General features: G+C 45.1%; 1 protein-coding gene across 4 annotated transcripts in view; it reads right to left on the reverse strand.

Annotated features, from left to right (window-relative positions):
• LOC102443394 (insulin receptor substrate 1) overlaps positions 1–7,338 on the reverse strand; it is a 241,266-nt gene that overhangs the window by 74,864 nt on the left and 159,064 nt on the right. The window lies entirely within an intron of this gene.

Consider the following 7,338-nt stretch of genomic DNA (forward strand, 5'->3'; position numbering starts at 1 on the left):
GATCAATGGCAAAAGTCGTTTTCACCACAGTCTAACTGGCTATGCATTCAGCTACACAGAGCCACCTACAATATTCTGCAACAGACCTGGAGTCGAGTGAAAACCATAAGGTTACACATGGGGTTTCACATGTACTGCCTCTTATTGAGTTCCATATCAAATGCCCCAAGCTTCCTCTTGCTAGCCCTGGGAACTCAGCCTGAGCTCTGAGGATCAAGATGGCTCTTTCCTTCTCATGGATCACAACCAACAATAAAGGTATTGTCGGGAAAATCACTACAGCGTTTATATTTGTGCACCTATAAGGTAAGCCCTCAGTGACATCTGTGTAACCCCAGGGCTGTGCATGTGTGACTGACTGAAAGTTAGCAAACAATTCTGCTAAAGATGCACAAAGCAGAATAGAATATAGATTATTTTCTCTAACCAAGGCTCTAAAGGCTTAAATAGGATTAATGAAGAGTGAAAACCTCTGTCGCCAATATCAAGAAGCAGTTACATACAAAAAGCAGACCTACTGAGTGGAGGGCATCTTTTATCTTAATGTTTCAGAGTGGAACTGCAACTTAACCAACTGGTTGAACTGAGGTTTTCAAAGCCGACAACGTGAATTTAACTGGATGTTCCCACTCAAGGTAGTTGTGGGGCTAATAGACCTATTCATCTTGGAAAATACCAAATGTAAGCTTTCTTACTATTATCTGAGGTGACCTTGAAGTTTACAATCTAAACTCACCCTAGAAATGGAAACATTAACTTTCCACATAAAAAATATTTTTTTTAAATGGAACAATAAATAGCAAATGCATAGAAGAAGAGACAACAAACCTTTACCCCAAAAACTAAAACCAAAATTGTGTTGGAGGTTTGTGGGATTTACTGTTGATGGGGTGTTTGGCTTAGTTGGTTGGTCAAAAAATCTGCTAAGATTTGCTTAACTTTTTTTACTTCGCTGGTGTGTGCTTCTTAACTTCCGGTTCTTGCTGAAAGCAACCAAGATGCTTTAAGAGAAGCTTTTTCCCCATTGTATTTCTGGCCAATACAGAGGAAGAAATTTCCAGATCTGACAAGAATTTAAAAAAATTCACATTACAGGTGAAAGACCCAGTTTTGAATTCCCACTGTAGCCAATTTGGAGCAAGGACTCAAACAGGCATCCCATGTAGTAGCCTGACCCCTTGGCTGTTCTGGTGTCAGTCTGTCTCTCCCTTCCTCTGTGACCAGATACTTGATCTTGTGCCTCAGAAACCCCTCTTGAAACTTCGCTGAACCTGCTACATTCCTGCAAAAAGTTTTGTTTTCAACAACCTGGTATTTTCCAATAAAAAACATGCTGGACCAGCCCTATTTAAAACCAAAATCATGAATTAAATGAAACAGTTTAATCACCTTGATCAAGCAGTTTAATCGCCTTCAGCCCACATGTACATTGCACAAATGACAACGTCTTCCATTCTCCTCGCATCCTGGCCTTCCTTCTCCACGTGTGGCCATGTCTTTTCACTATAAAATACTCTCCTCTCTTTGAAGGTCAGCCAAGTAGTCATTTCAGTTCCTGTAGGTACCATACAGTGACAGCTGACATCCATCAATTGTCAGTGAGCCTCGCTATATACCTGGCCCACTGCATTTTACTATATCTACTCTCAACAAGGACGTCCTGCACACCACTCTGCTGTCTGATCATTTCATTGGGAACTTGGTTGCAGACTGAAATTCCCAACATTCTTTTTTCCATTGCCCTCTCTGTGATAGACAGTGGCTGTTCCTTTGTCCTCATCAGCACCCAGGTTTCGCTGCCTTACAACACTGCTGGCAGTACTGATGAGTTGAAGAGACTGGCACGTGTTACTGTGTTGATTTTTCCTTGGAGGACATCCTTGATAGAATTGAATGCCAACCCACTTCATTTGCAAGAGTTAACCTTCCTGCTCATGGTACCAGGTAACTTCTTGGCCCCAGCAGACCAATTGCTCAACTTCTTCTATTTGTTCTCCCTTGACTGTTATATTTGGGCTTTTGGCAAGATATCAGACTGCATACATTTCATTTTGCAGTCTAAATTGGCTGCTTTTTGTGTTGAGTTCTCACAGCATTTTCTGTAGCTTGGTAGTATTTTTGGCCATCAACATGCATGAATCTGAGATGGTGTAAGTGCTCTTTGTTAAAGTTGATTCTGCTCTTAAAATTCATCTGTCTCATTACCATTTTGAGACAGTCTGTAAAGAATTTTGGTGAAAATATGTTCCTTCCTCTCACATCCTTCTTAACTGGAATATAAAGGGGAGTGTCAGAGCAGTTTAATATCAGTGATATTTTTAATCTTTCATGAATGGGGTAAAATATGCTCTATTTTCTCTCTCGAGTCACTATCATATAATGGACTTTTCAAGTAGAGCTGTCATTGTGGTTTCCTGGATTTCCTCAGCCTCTTTGGAATGCTTGTAAATTCCCATGGCCGATAGTAAGCTAAGCAATTTTTAAAAAGCCATAGTAAAGACCATGTCAGTGGTGTAAGCCCTTTTCTTCTCTTTTTTTTAATTATTTTTTTTTGGTTGAGCATGAACATTAGGAGATTATTATCAGCTTCTGACCTAACTTCAAAACAGTTCCAGCTGGGAAAACATCCATTTGTCCATTTTGTACCCTCAATTATACTCTTGCACCAAACTCAATCTTCACTACAAAATAGAAGCATTTTATTCTACTAATGGTTTAAGATATTAAATGGCCCTGAATGGAGAGTTTATTTTATCAAAGTACTTGAAGAAATCAGTCTAGTAAATGGATGTAGTAATGGGGGTGGGGAGGAAATCACTCGTTAGTGTCTTATTACCTGCTATAGAGTAGAATGCCTAAAGAGAATAAAAGGTAAATCCATTGTAATATTTATGTGTGCAGTAACTCGATACTTAATATCTGCCATTTATTTTTATTCATCGAAAAATACTTGAAAAAAGAAAACAAGTTACATATAAAAAGACTATATATAACATCAGAAGAGAATTATTAGACCTCAGAATATCAGACCCTTATTCTGACCACAGCTGCATTGGGCTTTTCATTCTCACAATATGCTAAAGACAGTAAAGTTGCTCTGCTGGAAATGAGATCAAAATTGAGTCTGCATGGTTGGATATTATTGTCCTGGGGAGACTAGAATATGACCATCCTCATTATTTATTGTGACTGCAGTTCTCCTCCCCTTATACATACGGAGTCATACATTATTCCACAAATGGTCCCATAACTTATGAAGTAAGGTACTACTTCGTGTGAACAAAAATGGCAAAGTCTGGCCCTCGTATACAGGGAAAATAGATAACCCCAGGTTTTATCATGCTTCCAAGATAATGTTTGTTATGAAGAAATTCTGAATAATCTACTACTCCCAGAGAAATGACGACTTTGAAAGAACCCCGTAATAGTACTCAAAGCTTACAAATGAATTTGATAAAGTGTAAGCATTTAAACTGCTCAACAATTTAATGAGTGGTTCAAAAGTCAGGAGTCACATTCAAAAATAATTAAAAAAAATCAGTCTATACAGGAAATTCAAAACTATTTCACTCAAAGACAGAGTAATAAACTTACAGAACTAATTGCCAAATAAGATCATGGAAACAAGTACTGTAGTATAAGTGGGTTGAAGAGATGTCTTGGCACTTTTATGGAGAGAGAAGGGATTAAAGGATACCATGACAGAGCAGAGAACTGGAGCTAAGATAAACTTAAAAGGGGACAGACTTTTAGGTCAAGTGGCTTCTTCCTTTCCAGTCATTCCTTTTATGTCCTTATTCCCTAACACACCATGTCAGCTTGAATAAACAATCACTAAAGCTTAGATGAGTAATGGACCTCTTCCATACGGCAAGCACTATCTTCTCCTTCACTCCACTATAAAAGTAATGGCTAACACACAGGAACAGCCTTTCTTCGCTTGATAGAATACGGTCCATTTAACCTGCTCTGACTGATTTCAGATATAGAAGTATCTGATATCACCTCCTTCCTGTAACAGTTTCCTCTTCAGTCCTATTTACTGCCATCACTCAGCTATCCAAGTGGCAGAAATCATCAAACAATGAAAGAGTACAATGTTACAAACCACAGCATATGTCCTAAATTACACTTCATCAGTGACTTTATACACACTCCACCCAGCACTTTCCCAGTATTATCATGGGTTGAATCACCTACCATGCTGAAAAGAATGTGAGTTATCAAATTTTCCTTCGAGTTGAAAAAGACTTCAATTATTCTGTTTTGTCATTACAAACTGTTTTGTCTCAAATAGATTACACAATATGCCAATGGATTTAAATTAGCAGCTATTATCCAATAGGGCTACGTCTACCATCGAATTGGGGGACCATCCAATATGAAAGGTGCCTGCTGGTGGAATCTCTCAGACAGCAGGTGGGAGAGCTACAGGAGGAGGTGACTAGGTTGAGGAGCATCCGAATCCATGAGCAATTTCTGGACAGTGTTCATGTGGAGGCAGCTGAGGTAGCTGTCCCAGTACACAAGACTGCTGACACACCATGGGTGGAGGAGGAGACAGCCCAGGGTGGACACTGGCAGGTGGTTACTTCTGGCAGCAGGCAGTGCTCCACCCCTGCTCTGAACTCTCCTGCCATGGTACTAGGAAACCCTTATGCTCTTCTTGATACAGGAGATAAGGAATCACCCCCTACAACAGAGGAGGAGAAGCTTCGTACCCCCAAGGCTGGGAGGTCTGCTGACACCACTGCGAATAGGAAATGTAGGGTAGTGGTGGTCGGAGACTCTCTTCTGAGGAGGAGGGAGGCGCCCATCTGTCACCCTGACATTTCATCTCGGGAGTTATGATGCCTGCCAGGGGCCTGTATCTGAGATTTTACGAAGGCATTGTCAAGGATTACCTGGCCTTCTGACTACTACCCCATGCTACTCATCCATGTGGGCACAAATGATATTGCGAGGTGTGACACTGAGCAGATCAAGAGTGACTACAGGGCTCTGGGAGTATGGGTGAAGGAGTGTGGAGCACAGGTGGTGTTCTCTTCGATCCTTCCTGTCAAAGGTAGGGGCCCGGGCAGAGACAGGTGCATTCTGAATGCCTGGCTGCAAAGATGGTGTTGCCAGGAGGGCTTTGGCTTCCTCAACCACAGGATGCTATTCCAGGAAGGACTGCGAGGCAGAGATGGCGTTCACCTTTTGAGGAGGGAGAAGACCCTATTTGGACATAGGCTGACTAACCTAGTGAGGAGGGCTTTAAACTAGGTTCAATGGGGACAGGTGAGCAAAGTCCATGGATAAGTGGAGAACATGGAGACTTAGGAGATGGGTCGGAAATGGGAGGGATCATGGGCTATAATGGCAGAGAGAGAGGAGGGTCAGGGCAAAACTGGGAGGCAATATCAAATCAGTATCTTAGATGTCTATATACAAATGCGAGAAGTATGGGTAATAAGCAAGAAGAACTGGAAGTGCTAATAAATAAATACAACTATGACATTGTTGGCATCACAGAAACTTGGTGGGATAATACACATGGCCGGGCCAGGCTGGGCAGCGCATGTGGTGTGCGCCCCAGGGGCGGGCCCTGGGCTGCGCGTCAGCGGCCGTGGGCAGCCCACGCATGCGCCGTGTGCCCCGGAGGCAGACCCACGCACCCTGGGGGGCGGGCTCGCAACGCACAGGCCAGCCCTCACATGCGCCGTGCGCCCGGGGACAGCGCCGCACACCCGGGCCCGGGGTGCCAAAAGGGCTCGGGCCGGCCCTGCCTGTGAAGGAAGGCTGAAAGAATTGGGTTTGTTTAGTTTAGAAAAGAGATGATTGAGGGGGGACATGATAGCAGATTTCAGATATCTAAAAGGGTGTTACAAGGAGGAGGGAGAAAACTTGGCCTCTGAGGATAGAGCAAGAAGAGCAATGGGCTTAAACTGCAGCAAGGGAGGTTTAGGTTGGACATTAGGAAAAAGTTCCTAACCGTCAGGATGGTCAAACACTGGAATAAATTGCCTAGAGAGGACAGGCGTGCTCAGCACATTTCATTAGGGTGTGCACCCAAAGAATTTTTTCAAAATGTACTTTGACCCCCCATTAGCCACACCCTCTGACCCAGATTAGCCACACCCCTGGAGGTAACACTCTCGGTGCAAAATGGACACGTGACCAGAAGTAAAAGATGTCATATGACCCCCAAGAACTTTTCCCACCATCCTCCTACCAACAGGGATTAGTTTGGCCCTCACCAAACCCCCCTCATTCAACTATCCTGCAATTGCATTAACCCAATGTGTGTGATATTAACTCGGGGGGCAGAGAGGCTGGGGGAAGTGTTCCCTCTAAGAGTTTCCTCCCATGAGCAGAATAAATTTTGTGTTGTGCACCAGCACTGAGTTTGTGGCTTGTTTGGATGTGCTACTATGGCACCCAAGTTATTAATAAATATCTTATACACCTCTATCTTTTCCCTCTGCTGCCCTGTCTCCTCCCCTTGCTCCATCAGCTCTCCTGGTGCCTGCTCCACGCCCCCCTCCCCGCAACTGCTCACCCACCTCTGCTGTCCTGACTCATGCCCTTCTCACTGCCCTCAGCATTCCTGAGACCTGCCCCCCTCCACCAGCCCTTCTCTCCCCCACCTCCATGCCCACTCCTCCAGGAGCCCCACTCTGATCATGTGAGCTACCCCTCCTTATCCCCTCTCCTAACACCTCCCTCTACACACCTGCCCAATCTCTCCTCTCTGGTGCTGGTCCCTCCCCTGCAGGTGTCTGCCCTTCTGCTTCACCCCCAGAATCTCCTGGCACCTGCATCTTCCCTTACCCCTGCACCCTCCTGGTGCCTCCCCTTCCCTCACTGCCCTGCCCCCTTTGCCCGATGCCCACCCCCTCACCACCCTCTGCCCCCATTCCCCTCATTCCCCTGTGCCCTCACACATGCCTTGCTCCATCCCCGCCTTCCTCATGCCCACCCCTTCTTTCAAGCCTTCCCCCGGCACCTCCCCTTTCCCCCTGCAGCCTCCAAAGCCCTTCCCCTGTCCTCTCCCAGCATTATCCTGTCCCCCCCTCTCACTGACACCACCCCTCCTGCCCTTTTCCTCATTGTCTCCACTTGGCCCCCTGGCATTTGTGTCTCTCCTCCACCCTGACCCTTAGTGCCTTTCCCTTTCTTCTCCTGACCTGCCCTCCCCTCAGCACAAGCCCCTTCCTCTCTGACCCTTTCCCCCTAGTTTTCCCTCCTCCTCTAGCAGCCACCAGCTGGTCTGTAAGAGAGTTCTAGGGTCGCCCTGACTTTCACCCTTCTGGTGCCCCCCCCCCCACTGAAGTGGTCTCCAACCTTTTTACACCC

The sequence above is a fragment of the Pelodiscus sinensis genome, chromosome 10, assembly GCF_049634645.1.
Source record: "Pelodiscus sinensis isolate JC-2024 chromosome 10, ASM4963464v1, whole genome shotgun sequence".
Lineage (NCBI taxonomy): Eukaryota > Metazoa > Chordata > Testudines > Trionychidae > Pelodiscus > Pelodiscus sinensis.